This window comes from Tachypleus tridentatus, chromosome 6 (assembly GCF_004210375.1).
Source record: "Tachypleus tridentatus isolate NWPU-2018 chromosome 6, ASM421037v1, whole genome shotgun sequence".
In the NCBI taxonomy this organism is placed as follows: Eukaryota; Metazoa; Arthropoda; class Merostomata; order Xiphosura; family Limulidae; genus Tachypleus; species Tachypleus tridentatus.
The window spans coordinates 98,209,299-98,226,197 of NC_134830.1; the positions used below are offsets into that span (position 1 = coordinate 98,209,299).

The 16,899-nt window shown below is 32.6% G+C and overlaps 1 protein-coding gene across 3 annotated transcripts in view; it reads left to right on the top strand.

Moving 5' to 3' along the window:
* LOC143253144 (uncharacterized) overlaps positions 1-15,951 on the top strand; it is a 29,608-nt gene extending 13,657 nt beyond the window's left edge. For all 3 annotated transcript variants that reach the window (XR_013029403.1, XR_013029402.1, XM_076506482.1), the window contains one exon: positions 7,776-15,951. The gene's annotated coding sequence lies outside the window, so the exon portion shown is untranslated. The remainder of the gene's footprint in view (positions 1-7,775) is intronic.
* The last annotated feature ends 948 nt before the right edge of the window (positions 15,952-16,899 follow it).

Here is a 16,899-nt window from a genome sequence, read left to right on the forward strand (position 1 = left end):
TACCGCCCTCTGTCGTATCAAATGGTTAACGCTATACAGTAAGTATTGTGTTTCAGCTTAAATAATACACATGCTTTTTGACAGATACATATTTTACTTTCAATTCACTGCCGTCGTCGATTTAAGATTATGATAGCAAACTGAACTTGTATTTCAACATTTAATACATCCACGCTTTTCTGCAACTCATACTTTCAATTTCTAGTCATATGCAGTTAAAACTGTTCTAAACTGTAAATTGTTATACAAATAGAAAGATTACAAGTGTTATCACATTCTTTGTGATACATGTATCTGACTAATCTCTGTTTTAACAAGCTCATACTTGTTACTCTAAACTGAATTGTAGTGCTAAACCAACGTTTAACCCTTAAAAAATGACCAGGCAAGTAGCACCGCTCCCATCTCATAGTATATCCTAATCTCACGCATCATGACTAACTGAAATAAATTTTACGAAATCAAATTTGACCAATAAACAGGAAAGAAAGTTCAGTCGACGCAGTCGAACGTTGGTAAGTTCATTTAGGAGCCAATAAAAAGTATGATCATTCATGAAATTAATTCATGGCATATTCACAGAATAATTATTGATAAAAATCAATTAGGTTAACAACTTCTAATATATAGAAAAACCAGCGTGTTTTGATACCACTGTGTTCCAACAATTGTTTTGATGTCCTGTTGCTCAGCGATAAAAATATAACCTTATATTGTTGTGAGTCTATGTACTTAAAGTATAAAATGAAATGTATAGGCAACAAAACTGGGAAAAATATTTATCGATTTCTTAATTTAGAGTCTCTGCTGATTAAAGAGGTTTGTTTTTCATTAAAAACGTCGGTGATATAACAGAGAACAACTTAATTCAGAAACGATTTAAGTTTAAAACTGAATTGATACTTTTATTTTCACGATAAATTTTATGCCCTTGGCTTTAGGATAGATGATCTCACAATAAGTCTTTACCTCAGACTTATTTTATATCAACAGTCACGAGACTAATATGGTTTCACGCCCTCCCCCACCTTGATCCCGGTCACTAAAATCATAATGAGCAGACAGTAATCAAAATATTCTATCTGGATAAACACACTTTGGATTTTATGAATTCTTCTATTTCGAAAAATCAAGCGTAGTGTAACGTGACACACACTGGCTTTTATATAGGTTAGAAGAAATATTATAACTTTGATCGTATTTATGTTTTCTGCCACATCTATATAACCTTACAGTCACTGCTTTACGTTTTACTAAACTGATACAACTACATTTCACTTTATTAGAACTTTTATCACAAATATTCTTTTTGACAGATCTAATCTGTTCCTGTATTACTACTCTCCGTTGTTCTAGTGTTAACACCCACTCTGGACTTGTCTTTTAACGTGAATTACCTTTTTTCTGCAAGGTCTATTTTATCTTCCAGTCACTGCCTATCGTCGTTCTACACTGAGCTTATAGTTCACGTTTGTGCATATCTATGTTTTTGTCATATGTGTTTTGATCATTCATTTACTGCACTCCGTTGTTCTAAAGCAACTGTTAACACTACACCAGACTTTATCCTGACCCTCCAGCCACTGCTTGCCGTCGTTCTGAGTTGGACTTGTACTACAGTACTACAATTTTTCGTATCCATATCTGTTTTTACCTGTAATTTACTACTCTCTGTTAATTCATAGTAATTTCACTTGTCTTAAACTAATCGTAATCGCTCTTACTATTAACACTAAATTAGACTGGTATTTCAACTTTAATGATATCCATGGTTTGTCCAGGTATATCTTGATCTTCAACTCTTTCCCTTCCTTTGTTACAAGTTAATCCCCGTTATTCTAAACTCTACACTGTAATAATGAATCTTTTATTACAACTTTTATATCATCTATACTTTCTGCCAGAGCTTTATTCATCTTTCAGTGATTGCTATGTAACGTCTGTAGCTAATCTCAAACCGTTTACACTTTATTGTAATATATACCACACCCATGCTTTTTACAGATTTATTCTGATCTTCCAATCACTGTCATACATAAATCATAACCACTACAGAGTAGTAATCATAAGATCACTCATTGATCTTCCAGCTACTACTATTTGTTGTCCTAATCCTATGCTAATCTTTGTTATACAAACTCAGTATCGTAATATAGAAACTTGTATTTCAACTCCTTGATTTCCATTATTTTTAACACATCTTCCAGTCCCTCCTTTCCGTTGCTTTAGACTGTTCCTCATCGTTCTCAACTGTTAACACTACACTGGACTTTAATTCAGCTTTCGTAACATCCGTACAGTGTACGGTCGGTGAGCGCACTCCGTCTACTTGGAGATATAAGAGATAGGTAGAAGACATTGAGAGACCAGTTTTTCATGCCCTAACTATTGATACGGGATGGTGGCTGACTTGCTCAACAGGTAGTACTCAGCACTACACCCCATATACCCTGTTAACACTATACACTCTACTTTGTCACAACTTTTATAGTATCCATGTTTTTTTACAGAGCTATTTTGACTTTAATTTCAGTGTTTTCTGTTTATCTATACTGTTAATACTTCACTGTTTTTATATTTTTGTTTCTCGCTTACTCATGTTTTATGTCATATATATTTGACCTTTTAGTGACTATCTCCTTACTTCTGGTCTATTCCCCGTCATTCTAAGCTTGACATAGTAATATTTAGACTGGTATTACAGCTTTTGTTTCCGAGAAAGGGGCCAAAGGCCGCTTGGAGAGGTCAGCTGTTTTAACCATTCGCACCACTATACAGTACTGTGTTGTCTGTTAGTTAGTCAGTAGACACTAAAATGGCGTCACATGAGGGATGTTTAACATTGCAATTTGTATTGTGGTGACGTTGTAAAATGTGCGCATGCCGAGAATCACGAAATTAATTATACACTCTGTAGGCTACAACACATCATGACATATGAACTTCAAAAGCAAGAAATAAAATACTTGTTACTCTTAATTTTGGTTTTACATAATCTTGAAACAGAACACTTTCTGGGACCCTGGGCAAGTATATTTAGTTTAGTCGTTGCGGTGATATGGGAAACAAAACAACTAATAATAAAACACACAAACAGTCCTGTTTTGTAGAAAGAAATAATAGAAAAGACGAAATGTTTAGAGTCAAACATGTAGGGTTATTGAATGTTGTTTTTTTTAAAGCCAAGTGTATACATTGTGCTATTTTTAACTTAATAAGCCCTCAAACGTACTGCCAAGTCGACAGATGGGCTTGTCCTAGTCACTACTATCCGTCGACTTAATCTAATCCCAGTCGTTATGAACTATACACAGTAAAACTTCGAATTGTAATACAAGGTTTATAGTATCTATGTTGTCTGACGGATTAGTTTTGAACTTGTGGTTACCACTCTCCTCGTTACATGTTAATTCCCATCCTTCTAAATTGACAACACTTTACTGTACTTTATTACAACTTCTATCATATCTATGCTTTTCTACATATGTACTTTCCAATTATTACCTTCCATCATTCTAAACTGTTTACGCCACTCTTAATTTGTACTATAACTTTAATCAATCACTACTATTTTCAAGATCTATTTAAACATTCCATTCAGTCTTTTTTGTTATTCTAAGCCATTTCTATTTTTCTAGAACCTAAATTGTATCTATGAAACTTGTATTAAATTTTTCGTTTCGATTTCTATTTCTACCATTGCCCCCCGCTAGTACAGCGGTATGTCTCCGGATTTACAACGCTAAAATCAGGGGTTCGATTCTCCTCGGTGGGCTGAGCAGATAGCCCTTTGTGGCTTTGCTATACGAAAAACCCACACATTTCTACCGTCCATTATTTATTCCCTGTTTTCTCTATTTAAACTTCGTCCTTATAAATTATAAATGTAAGTACTGACAGTTGTATTACAGTTTTTATATCCTTGCTTTTTAAACAAATTTGTTTTGATATTTCACTCACTATTCTATATAGTCGTAATTTTAAGCTAATTCCCATCATCCAAACTCTGAATTTTAATACTTATAGATCTGTTACAACTTCTATCATGTCCTATCCTTTTTTACATATCCACCTTGGAATTAGTTCTTTTCATTATTATCAACTTTTAACAACACGTTGTATTACAGCTTTTATTACATGAGTGTTATTGCTAGGTCAATATTAACCTCCCAGTCACTGCCTTCCGATGTTCAAAATTAATCTCATTATTTTTAAGCTGACACAATACATGGAACTTTTATTAAAAATTGTATTATACAAATGTTTTGACAAATCTCTTTGACCTTCCAGTTACTTCTCTCCATTGTTCTAAGCTACTTAACAACTTTCTAAACCCTATACAAATATTTGTATTGTAAATTGTTGTCTTTAGAAAGTTCTATTTTGACCTTTCGAAATAATAGCCATCTTTCTGTATCCTGAGCATAATACCGAGAGTTATATTATAATTTTAACTGTTCTTTTAGGAAATTTATCCTGAAGTCATAGTAACCAACGCATATTGTCCTAAGTCTGAAAATTCTCGAAGCTCATATCACAACATTCAACATGATTCAGTCTCTCATTATTTGTATCATATTTATCTAAACATCTAAAGTATTATCTATTACCCACATCTTGCATAACTACCTCGTCCACTTCACCAAACCTTGGTTATTTATTCACATTTTTTTTCAGTATTACATCGTGTAATGTGCATGAGCTGTTGTACAATCCTCTGGTTGTCGTTTTCAAAACGTCAACTTACATATGTCTTCTCGCTAATCTGGATTCTTAGTCCAATCTCAAAATTTTGATTCTTTGTATTGTAGGTCAGAAATAATTGTAAGCATTGTACAGGTATGCCATACGTTCTCGTAAAAGAATAAAAGGTTACTTGGTCAAGTTTATTCTTCAACACCATTGCATCACCTCCATCAGCTTTCATTGTTAGAACAACATAAGCCTTGGTAAGTGACTCAATGTTTTCTCCATATACACGTATGTGTTACAGGGTAAAGTGATCATCCAGAAAACTTTTATTTATTTGTTGCTCAACACAAAACTGTGTTATAACTCCTCTAGCTTACCAACTAACTCGAGGCTCTATTAGTTCTTACAATCAGACCCACTTTTATGTTGGTTTTTATATTAATCCTAATTAATTATATTAATCCAAAGGGTACAATTTTATCCTGCTCTCAAATGATCTGGAATATTATTTATATATCGTTTCTATATCACCGTTTATCAAGATTTCTAGCTTGGTGGTTTAGATACCCTTGAAGATCTATTGCCTAAATATAGAAACTTACAAGAAAGTATTGTACTTTTTTAAAACCTTTGTTATGCGTCAGCAGTTTAATAATAAACTGTAATTCAGTAAGGTGAATTCTGATAAGTTAATGCTTAGAATGGAAAATCTCGAATGATACAACTTTGGTATTTCGTAACTTGGAAGGTGTATTAATTACGACACACATACAAACATATATATACACATTTTTTGCAATTAAGTACAAAGATACACAATGGGTTATCTGTACTCTGCCAACCAAGAGTAACAAAATCCAATTTTTAGTGTTGTAAGTCCGCAGCCATGACCCAAAACACTGGGGGGCATACAGTTATATGAAAAAGTTCGGACACCCTAGGAAAGCCTGTGTTTTTTGTAACATTTTTGGATATATAGATATTTAATCTCACTTTCAACAATACTGAGAGATTATAGGAATATAACTAAACAATTAAAATTGAAGAAAAGACTTTTCAAGATCTTCTGTAAATGTAATTCTACAAAAATGCATATTCTAACTGAGGAAAAAGTTAGGACACCCAACCCCCTAATAGCTAGTGTTACCCCCTTTGGCTGAAATAACTACAGTGAGACGCTTCTTGTAGCCATCTACCAGTCTCTGACATCGGTCTGAAGAAAGTTTAACCCACTCCTCAATGCAGAATTCTTTCAGTTGTGAGATGTTTAAGGGGTTTCTTGCATGTACAGCCCGTTTCAAGTCACCCCACAGCATCTCAATGGGATTAAGATCTGGGCTTTGACTCGGCCATTCCAGACTCTCCATTTCTTAGTTTTCAGCCAGTCCTTGGTGGATTTACTGGTATGTTTTGGGTCATTGTCGTGTTGCAAGGTCCAGTTTCACTTCAGTTTTAATTTTCGTACAGATGGTCTCACATGATCCTCATGCACCCTCTGATACACAGTAGAATTCATGGTGGATTCTATGATTGTGAGCTGTCCAGGTCCTGCTGCAGCAAAGCAGCCCCAAACCTTGACACCTCCACCTCCATGCTTCACGGTTAGTATGAGGTTCTTTTCCTGGAATTCTGTATTTGGTTTACGCCAAACATGTCCTCTGTTCTGGTGTCCAAATAATTAAATTTTAAACTCATCTGTCCAAAGAACATTATTCCAGAAGTCCTGGTCTTTGTCCACATTCTCTCTGGCAAACTTCAGTCTGGCCTTGATGTTTCTCTTAGAGAGCAAAGGTTTCCTCCTTGCACACCTCCCATGCAAGTTAAACTTGTGCAGTCTCTTTCTGATTGTAGAGGCATGCACTTTCACATCAACAGTAGCCAGAGCCTGCTGTAGGTCCCGTGATGACATGTTAGGGTGTTTGAAGACCTCTTTTATCATCTTGCGGTCTGTTCTCAGGGTGAACTTGCTTGGACGACCAGACCTGGGCATGTTGGCAGTTGTTTTAAAAGCCCTCCACTTGTTGATTATTTTCCGGACAGTGGAATGGCTGATTTCAAAATATTTTGGGATCTTTTTAAATCCCTTACCAGACTCATAAGCTGCTACAATTTTCTTTCTGAAGGCCTCAGACAGCTCTTTTGCTCTCACCATGGTGCTCACTCTCACTTCAACAGTCAGGAGCACACCAAACTAAATGTCTGAAGTTTAAATAGGGTAAGCCTCATTCACGATGCTGAGTAACGATTTTCTAATCATGTGCACCTGGTGTGATACACCTGTGTGTGAGTTGAGCCATTTTAAGTGGGAATAAATGTGGGGGGGTGTCCTAACTTTTTCCTCAGTTAGAATATGAATTTTTGTAGAATTACATTTACAGAAGATCTCGAAAAGTCTTTTTTTCAGTTTTAATGGTTTAGTTATATTCCTATAATCTCTCAGTATTGTTAAAATTGAGATTAAATTTCTATATATCCAATAATGTTACAAAAATACATAGGCTTTCATATGGTGTCCTAACTTTTTCACATGACTGTACATATAATAAATTATGAAGGTTAGTTATAATGATTTTTTTTTTCGTTTGTTTTGAATTTCGCGCAATGCTACACGAGGGCTATCTTCGCTAGCCGTCCCTAATTTAGTAGTGTAAGACAAGAGGGAAGGCAGCTAGTCATCACCACCCACCGCCAACTCTTGGGCTACTCTTTTATCAACGAATAGTGGGATTGACCGTAACATTATAACGTCCTCACGGCTACAAAGGGAGCATGTTTGGTGGGATGTGGATTGAAGAAATAGTATTGTGCACAGTTCTTGTGATTTACTCTCCTATAAAAATGCACATAGAGATAGGAAATTTGTTTAACTTTTAATTTAGTGACTTTTTAATCGACATTGTGAATTATTTTCTAATAGGAAAACAGGTAATTGTTTTTTGATGTAGTATTTTTTCTCATTTAAGTAAATTAAACTCAGGCGGTTATTTCAAAATTTCTTGCTTGTGAAAACGTTAAAAATAGACAACAAACTTATAAAACAGCGTATCTAAAGCAGATATAAAAACATATTTTTTTGTTTTCAGGCCAAACATTTGCAAGACTTGGAAGATATGTGTAACACCTACTAAAGTCAGAAAGATGGGCTTGGAATTGGTTTATCTATGTTATATATTTGGCATTTAAAAAAAGAAAAGTTAAATAATTCAAAACTGTCTTATATCGTTAAAAATACTTTCTGCAGAGACACAGTTTTCTTGTTTAGCTGTGTGAAGTAGAGAGGATTAAATCTCAAGTGTTTTAGTTTTATGCACAGTTTAACATTATGTTAGACTTAATCTAAAGATAGATAAATTTTATTTACATCTTAGATTTAATAATAATGAAAAAAAATTTTTGATATAAACAATTACTTCAATGTTCTAGGATGTGTAATGTAGTGTTCCACAAAGTTCTTTCTCGGCTGACAAAAGTATAGAAAATGAAAACAATAAATTATATTTCATTTTATATCATAGTATTTTGAATATATTATTCTGTCAAGTACATTTTCTTATTGCTTAATATAGAGTTTGCACAGTAGCCATCGTAATTTGCGATTTCCAGCGCAAGCGCACTACTTACTCCATTGCCGCAAAATCGATTAGCGCTACCTCCATGCAATTCATTTTTATAGAGAAAGAGACAGGAGCACGAAACGTTTCCTGAACAATGGCGCCTTATAATTACCCCACTTTGTCAACATGGCCAGTGTGGGGTGGGACCTACAAAACGTGACAGGGATCATAAAATTTTCATAATAGTGATTAGTCTGTAAGTGGCGATCGATTGTTGGACTATTAGTGGTGCACTTCTGTAGCTAGTTCATGGTGGTGGCGTGTCCTTTATCACGAAACCCTTGGGATCACTCAAAATCTGTCTATTCTGAGTTACCTGGCTCAGTTACTCTCGTAACTATTTATTCGTTTAAGTACATCTGAGTTAACAATATGTATCCACACAACGATAATATTTTACCGTGTAAAACGCTTACAACATATGGTTGAAAACTACTCTTCTCTGTTCAGAAATAAATTTAACGAAACGTTTGAAAGGCATATGAAATGTGTTTTATTTATGTAATTTGTATTTTATGTAGTATTTTCTTAAAGTCACCTGGTATTTTACACATAAAGTTAAGTAAGAATTAACGAATAATAAAAACCTTAAGTATATCTGATCTAAGCCTACGAAACAGCGTACGATTAGGCAATTATCTATTTAATTGTAACTATATTTTATTACAATTTATAGTTTTACAATAAGTAAAATTAATTTTCAGAACAGGTACGGCATTTTGATCACTGATGCGATTATTATCAAGCACAAAAGCTTTTCCAGTAAATAATGTTTTATTATTTAAATCAACATTCAAAATCTAATAATTTGTTTAAATTCTAGAATTGATAGAAGTTACGTATTCAGGTAAATATACATCCGTACCTCTTCTATAAACTACTCTTGCTTACTGTATAAGTGGGAAATTATGATTATAACTAGTTTAATGAGTCATATAGTGATTTATAAGACTTTTTCGTGAATTCACAAGTTTCAACTTTAATATATCTTAACAAAATTAAAATACAAAAAGTCTCATTCTTGGAATTTCTACGATAGCGACTTTTACATTAACAAAGATACAATACACTTGGATAGTTTTAATTTATTCTTTTACCATTCATTTTGGCAACCTATTGCTAACTTGCTTTAACCACGACACAACAGTATAAGGATAAGATAGGAAATTAACAGGAATATAAACTTAGAAACAGAAGTTAAAGATACATTATTTAAAAGAAAGTGTAAATAATAAGCCAGAAACCTAGATTGAAAGTGACAAAACTAGTTACAAAATAAAAAAGGAAAAACTTAACAAGTTTTTAATTTCAGAGATTTTTTACAAAATATTATTTTTAGTTTGTATTACTCTCTGTGTAGCTAGTCAATCACCTTTCCCGGGGATGGTAGCTTTCCCTAGAGGTCGATTATAATGACTCACATACGCATTGAGCTACCTGTTTCCTGTAAGCTGTATGTCAGCTTTTCTGGCTTACTCTAATGATCTGCAGATAAGCCAAACGCACAGGTGAACGCTGGTCACGACAGCAAGCAATCATGCCCCATGCATGCGTGAATGACGTTGCTACGACAGATAATGAACCGGTTGCTAGGAGCAACGAGTGCACCTGTTACTGCTTGTCTGTGTTCCCATGACGTATCTGTCAAGCTAGACAGGTCTACCGGGAAAATTATTTGTTGTAGATATGACGAGATTGAGTTAAAAGATTTTCTCAACGATTGACTACTGTAACTCTACTGTATGCAACTTACTGTCAACATTTATTCCCCTTCTACAAAAATGAAATACTTCGGTTACTTAATATAAGTTATAATTATATTTCATATTACGTAAAAATACACTGGTAATAGCAAGTTAAGTTTAATAGTTGTATATATTTTTGACGTTACGTATCCTTTCAGTGTAAAATAAAGAAAACAAAAAGGATTAAGCTCTCATGAACTTGACATTAGACAGTACGTTATGTGTTAGCACAAACACATATGCGGCACGCAGAAAATAGCCTTTCAAATATGAGGCATAACGATAAAAGAAAGAAAAACAAATAGACAAAATAGCACATAACATTACTATTAAAGTGACTGAGAAGGTTCAGCTTTGCTTTCGTCTAAGAGAAGAAGAATATTTTCAGAGATTAGTTTTAATGAACTTAATGATAGATAGTTTTACCTGCAATGTGACACGACTGTGCACTCAGACACAGTTCGTAGTTTGTTGCTCGAGGAGTAGATAAAAAGGTAAAAAAACAGCAGTGTTTTCTGACACTCACAAATAACTACAGTAATAACACTTGCACACTCTTGTTACAATATACAGCTTGGGCTTGAAATGGTCAAAACGTACACAAAATTTCAAAATTACTGCAATGTTGACAGTTTCTGTTTACGAATTGGTTACTTTGCTTCTGTTTTTAATTTATCAGATGCGTTACTTCTCAGCTACAACATTACGATAGCATAGGTATCAAATGACTTAACACTATATCACATCAATGTATTTCAACTTATTAGAACTGTATTTACAATAAAAACAAGGGTTTCAAAACTTTGCAGACAGCTAGAAATAGGTTAAGTTCGAAATAATTGAAGTTGATTGTGATAGAAATAAATTATCTGATGGATAGCTTAGGTTTCGGTAGAACTAAATGGATCTTATTGAAAAACGATCTTGATCATGCAAACAACGTTGACGAAAGTTAGGCATTAGGTCCACTTATACAACATCCTAGGCATGTTGTATTACAGCTATTTAATTGTCAGGGGTACAAGTTAAATAGCTGTATTATAACATGCCTTAGAATATACAAGTGGATGTCATACCTAACTTTCGTCAACCTAGATTAACAATATAGACAATTAGAAATAGGATCCAGGACAATGTCTCACCTCCTTGATTACTAACTCTCGCTTTAAAATAAGTTAGCTTCTGATGTTGCATTTCTATTCATAAGTACAGATTTTTGCAAAATTTGGTACATCATCACCAAAGTTTGGCGTTACTTTGGTACAACATAGGATGCATACTTTGCGAAAGAAGAATTATAACTATAAGATTTGAGTGTGGTAATCAAATAAAGTTGACCATCAAAATTTCTCTAATTTTTATAAATATCCAAAAATATTTTTACAGGATGTTTCAATTGTGGGTAGTTGCTTTAAGTTTTCTTTATATGAATTGATTCGTTATATTTTTGTATTTTGTTCAGATAAAATTGGTTTTTCTTATCAGTACGTCTTTTGTATTTTCCAGTCATTTACTTAAAAATGTGGTACATTGTATTCGATTGAATGTGTAATTTTTCATCTTGAAAAATATAAGCTATAATTATCAAATTACCTACCTATTTAAGTTCTCACATTGAAACAAACAAACCTAAATAAAGTTGCAAACAAACAAACAAACTTTCAAGATGTCTTCAAAAAGTAATAAAAATAAACAAAAAGATATACTATATAAAAATATTTGGGTGGGGCATTGTCCTTTTTTTTTTACCAAAACGTGCTGAGACATTGTCTGTAACCCATTTAATTCAACAATGTGTAAGCTATTTAGCAAAGCTATATAAGATGTATATAATCTTTAAGTTATCTGTACATTACAACTACATTGCATTTACAAAAATGACCTTATTATGAGACCTGTATAATGCGTTAAGGGTCTAAAACTATGTATTTATTAAATCTATGACATGTTCGTAAGAGCTAAGTATATATATGAACTGTGTAGAGCTTTACCTCACTATCGAACTTCTTTAATCTTGTAATAATGTTTAAGGTTACCGTTAGTCCTAGTAATATCAAGAGCCTAAGATCACTCCTCTATAAATGTCAGGTCTGTATAATTTTCTAGTGCCAGATATCATTAGCATAAAGTGTTTATAACCCCTCTATAAATATCATGTCCGTATAATTCTCTAAAACTTGAGTTTACTATAAGATTTTAATCATTTGTTGAGGGTCTAAGCTCAATGTCATACAGTTATAGCTAACTTGTCTTGAGCCGAAGCTCCCTATTAGTTCTTTATAACTTTTCTGAGCTTAAGTTCACTGTCAGATCCTTAAATTTGTTTAGGACCCAAACTTATAATCAGATAATTTTAAAATATTAAATGTCAGATATTATTTAACTTGTTCATGTCTTTGGTTGACTATCAGATATGTATGGCTTTTTTTAGGTCTAAGCTTGCTATCGGGTCTTTCTAACTTGTCTAAAACGTGATCTCACTATTCAGACATGGTTAGCATGTTTAGAGCTTATGTTATCTGCTAGACCACTATTATTTTCTAAGGTTTGAGCCATACGATAGATCAGTATACCTTTGTTTTCGATTTGCGTTAGATGCTAGGCTATGTCGTACGATTGTGGCTTAAACTATCAATCAGACCGAGGTGACATGTCTAATCTTAGGGGAACTTATGGATTACGCTCACTCCACTATCAGACTTCTATAACGCGGCTAAGGCCTAAGTTATTTAATTTTATGTAACTTTCCCAGTAATGATTGGTTAAATCACAAGCTATTTCATGTACCGAACGAACTTATGTCATATTTTCCAAAAATCTCTTCTGCTCTGGAATAAGTAAAATTTACAAAATACTAATACTTTCATTTTAAATACTTCAGGCATATTTTCAGATAATTTATTCATAAAAAAGAGGAAGCTCTGTACATCGGTACTAGTTAACATTACTAGTGCTAGTAGAAAGTGTATTGGCGCTACTGCAAGAATATTGGTTTAGACAAATATTGTTAGATTGACAGTTTGGTTGTACTTGGGACCAACTATAGATTTGTAGATATACAATAAATGGTAAGGAGAAAATTTCTCCCAACCGTGAATTCTGTGTGCCTGCCATAATTCTGTATATAAGTGTAAAGTATAAATCTGGATAGTGTAATTTGTCTCAACAGTACAGCACATTAGCACTCTTGCACTAAACAACCCCTTAGCGACCCCAATGTTATTTGCTATAACTAATCAATACAAAAAAAGCGACCTGTGATATTCAAAATATCTAATTACTTTTTATGCAAATTTTGATTACATTCCATTGAGTGTTATGTTATAATTAATTATATTTCTGGTTGACTTTGACTGGAACGTTTTAACTTATAGTTACCTTTATACGCTACTAAAACATACCTAATTTTTCTTAAGATAACAAATTGTCTTTTGTAGTACCATAATCCAGTTAACTTCATAAAACCTACACTTATTACTGCTTATTATAATATGGAATTTAATAAACTCTAGAATCGTTCTTGTTTTAAGTTTCTTAAATTTAATATTATAAAAAACAATGATAAGAGTAGGTTTTATACAGTTAACTGGATTATGATACGGCGAAAGGAAATTTTAATTTTGTTCGATTACCATGCTTAAATTATTGTGACTAATACAAAGCAAAGAATTAGAGTTTTATTATACTAACTTACATAAATTACTCTTTCTAGAACAAAATGCATATTACTTTTATTTTTATTAGGTTAATCGCTTTACAAGTTATTAACTCGAACAACAAAATACATTCTGAATTGCTGTAGGTTAACTAAAGTGTACACTAACCTAACAAAATTATTTTATTTTATTTTATTTTATTTTATTAGATTTACCGGTATAGTTATACATAATTTTTAAAATATGATTTTATTAAATTTATTTTATATTAGATTGAATATTTTAAATTTAATTTTATTATATTTCATTATAGTAAGAATTATCTGTTATATGAAGGATTTCTAGAGGTTTGTTTATTGATATGATTTTCAACTGTTTGTATGAATATCCTTCCTCAGAAATGTTTGATTCGAATTGTATAAACTTTTTTTTATTATTATTTAATAGCCTCTTGTAGAATGAATTGGTTTTTGATGTGATCCAAATATAAGGACAGTGACCGTAATTTCAGAGTATGTTTGTAACAATGTGTATACTAATCTTATATGGAATGTTCTTAATTATTTGAAGCTGTATAATAATATTCATAATGTTAAGGAATTTTCTAAACGAAATGAGTGTAAGAGCTGCTATCTTTAAAGCACTTCATACCTGCACGCATTTAGCACAAAACCACTTGCATTGCGGTGTTCTGACCCTTGAACCTGTTTAATAGTGAGGTTTCAAGTAGTCCTTATCAGTGACTCCGTCCAGTAAATTATCTTGTGTGTTTATATGTAGAATAAAAATGTAATTCTCTGTATGTTTTATGCTCTATATATCTAGTGGTGATTTGTATGTGCAGATTATATTAAAATGCTTTTTAATCGTAATTAGACGTGACAATGGTGGCGGTGTAGATCATCAAAGAAGCATGTAAAAAATGTTCATTATGGCTTTATATCATTTTTGTTAAAGTTTTACTGTGAATTAAATTTTAACGTGTGAAGTGCTTTGAATTTTCTTTTTATATCAGTGCTTTTTTGTTGTTGGTATTTCTATTTGTCTTAGGTTATATATTATTTAAAAACATGTGAAGAAATTCTCAACTTTTAAAATTTAGAATAATATTCGAGTACAGACCTAATTCTTTTGAAATTCAAAGTTATAAATATTCAAACCATTGTTAGCAAAAAAAATATTAAAAACATAGAAATACGAGAAATTCAACAAAACTATGAACACACTGAGTTGTCAGTTTTGGGGTGACATTTACATTTTTACCTTTCTCTTATAACTAATGCCCTGAAGAGTGTATATATATTGGTCTTTACAAGACAATACGAGAGTTCATAAAAGAAATATTTCTTTATTATATCCTGCAACTGAATTATTGAGGAAAGATCATTAGTATTTTTTGAACAGCCATGCGAGAATATAACTAAAGATATTCTGTCCTGCATCCTTTGCGTTAAATTTTTTGATTAATATGTTAATATTTGATTGAACATCTATGTAACTGCATAAATGTTTCTAGTCCAGTTTAACTATTTCTGCTCTTTATCTTATAATCGTTGCTTTTCAATGAACGTATTGATGTTTACAAAAGAAAAATGTAGTTTATAAGTAGTTATTTCTCACTTGTGAAATTAAGTCTTAAATAAGAATTAAGTGGTATACCTTGTTCATATACGTGAAAGTTATTCAGTTTGTTCTCATTGAACGATTTGTAGTAATTCCAAAGGCTTTGTACTTTAAAAGTAATCTCTTTGGAAACAAAAGTTTTGAAGATCTTGTTATAAGTTTTGTCTATATTCCTTCGTAACTTCAGTTAAGCAACCTTTCAGATTTATGTATTTGTGCATCATAGCAAATAATCGTAGAGAAATTACATAATTTACAAAATACATCATGAAGCACATATTTGGTATGGGAAATAATGATTAGAAGATGTATGATGCTATAACTAAACTTAGGTTTATTAGTCATTGCAGTACAGTAGTTCACAGTAATCATTATAACCAAACAATTTCCTTTATCTCTTACTAACTGACACCTAACACCATTATATTATAGGTATAAATAATTTTTAAATATTATTTCTGTGATACAGTTAACCATAACATGTATACTTTAAAACTGTTGTGCATTGTAGTGGTGTATTTTCGTCAATGTGCGTTTATTGTAGGTATTTAACTCTGAAGCTCTGTGTGTTTATTTGGTGACGATTAATTATGACCGAATAACTCAATAAAAGTTTTAAAAAATCAACAGTGTCCTTGTGTTTTTCTCCTGGGTAGAAACTAAGTGGTTCATGCGTACTTTGCAATTTTTATACTTTCCAAACTTGAACATTTATTCGAGATGTTATTTATTAATTTTATTATTTCAATGCTTTGTATGAATATGATGTATATACTACTAACAGCCACTAAAAGACAAATAGAATTTGTAGAAAGTGTTATACGAAAAAAAACAACACCGTTATTAATTAATACCAATTTCATGTAATTCAATTTTAGGCCTAACATGACCAGGTGGGTTAAGGCGTTCGGCTCGTAATCCGAGGGTCGCGGGTTCGAATTCCCGTCACACCAAACATGCTTGCCCTTTCAGTCGTGGGAGCATTATAATGTGATGGTCAGTCCCACTATTCGTTGATAAAAGAGTAGGCCAAGAGTTGGAGATGGGTAGTGATGAATAGCTGCCTTCTCTCTAGCCTTGCACTGCTAAATTAAGGACGGCTAACGCAGATAGCCCTCGTGTAGCTTTGCACGAAATTCAAAACAAAGCAAACTAATTCAATTTTGTTTCAAATAAAGCATCTGGCGATTGGCCATACGGTCTAGAACGTATGTGATTGTATATCAAACGTATGGTTACTTGGCATTTATGCTGTATGCTTAATATTAGTACGGTAGAATTTGGCATTTTTTATATTAAGATGATATCAAAGGCTATAAGGAGTGGCTATGAGAAGCAGGCATCAATGTCACAAGTCTTCTTTTTGTTTCTTTGGATTTCACGCAAACTATTCAAGAGCTACCTGAGCTTGTAGTCTTTAATTTAGTAGTGATAGTTAGATGGAATTAAGCTAGTTAATACCAACACTGCTAGCTCTTGAGCTGCTCTTTTATCAACGATTAGTGTTATTGAATAAAACATGGTAACATTTGTGCATGTTCATTGATAGGATTCTAATTCACAATCTGC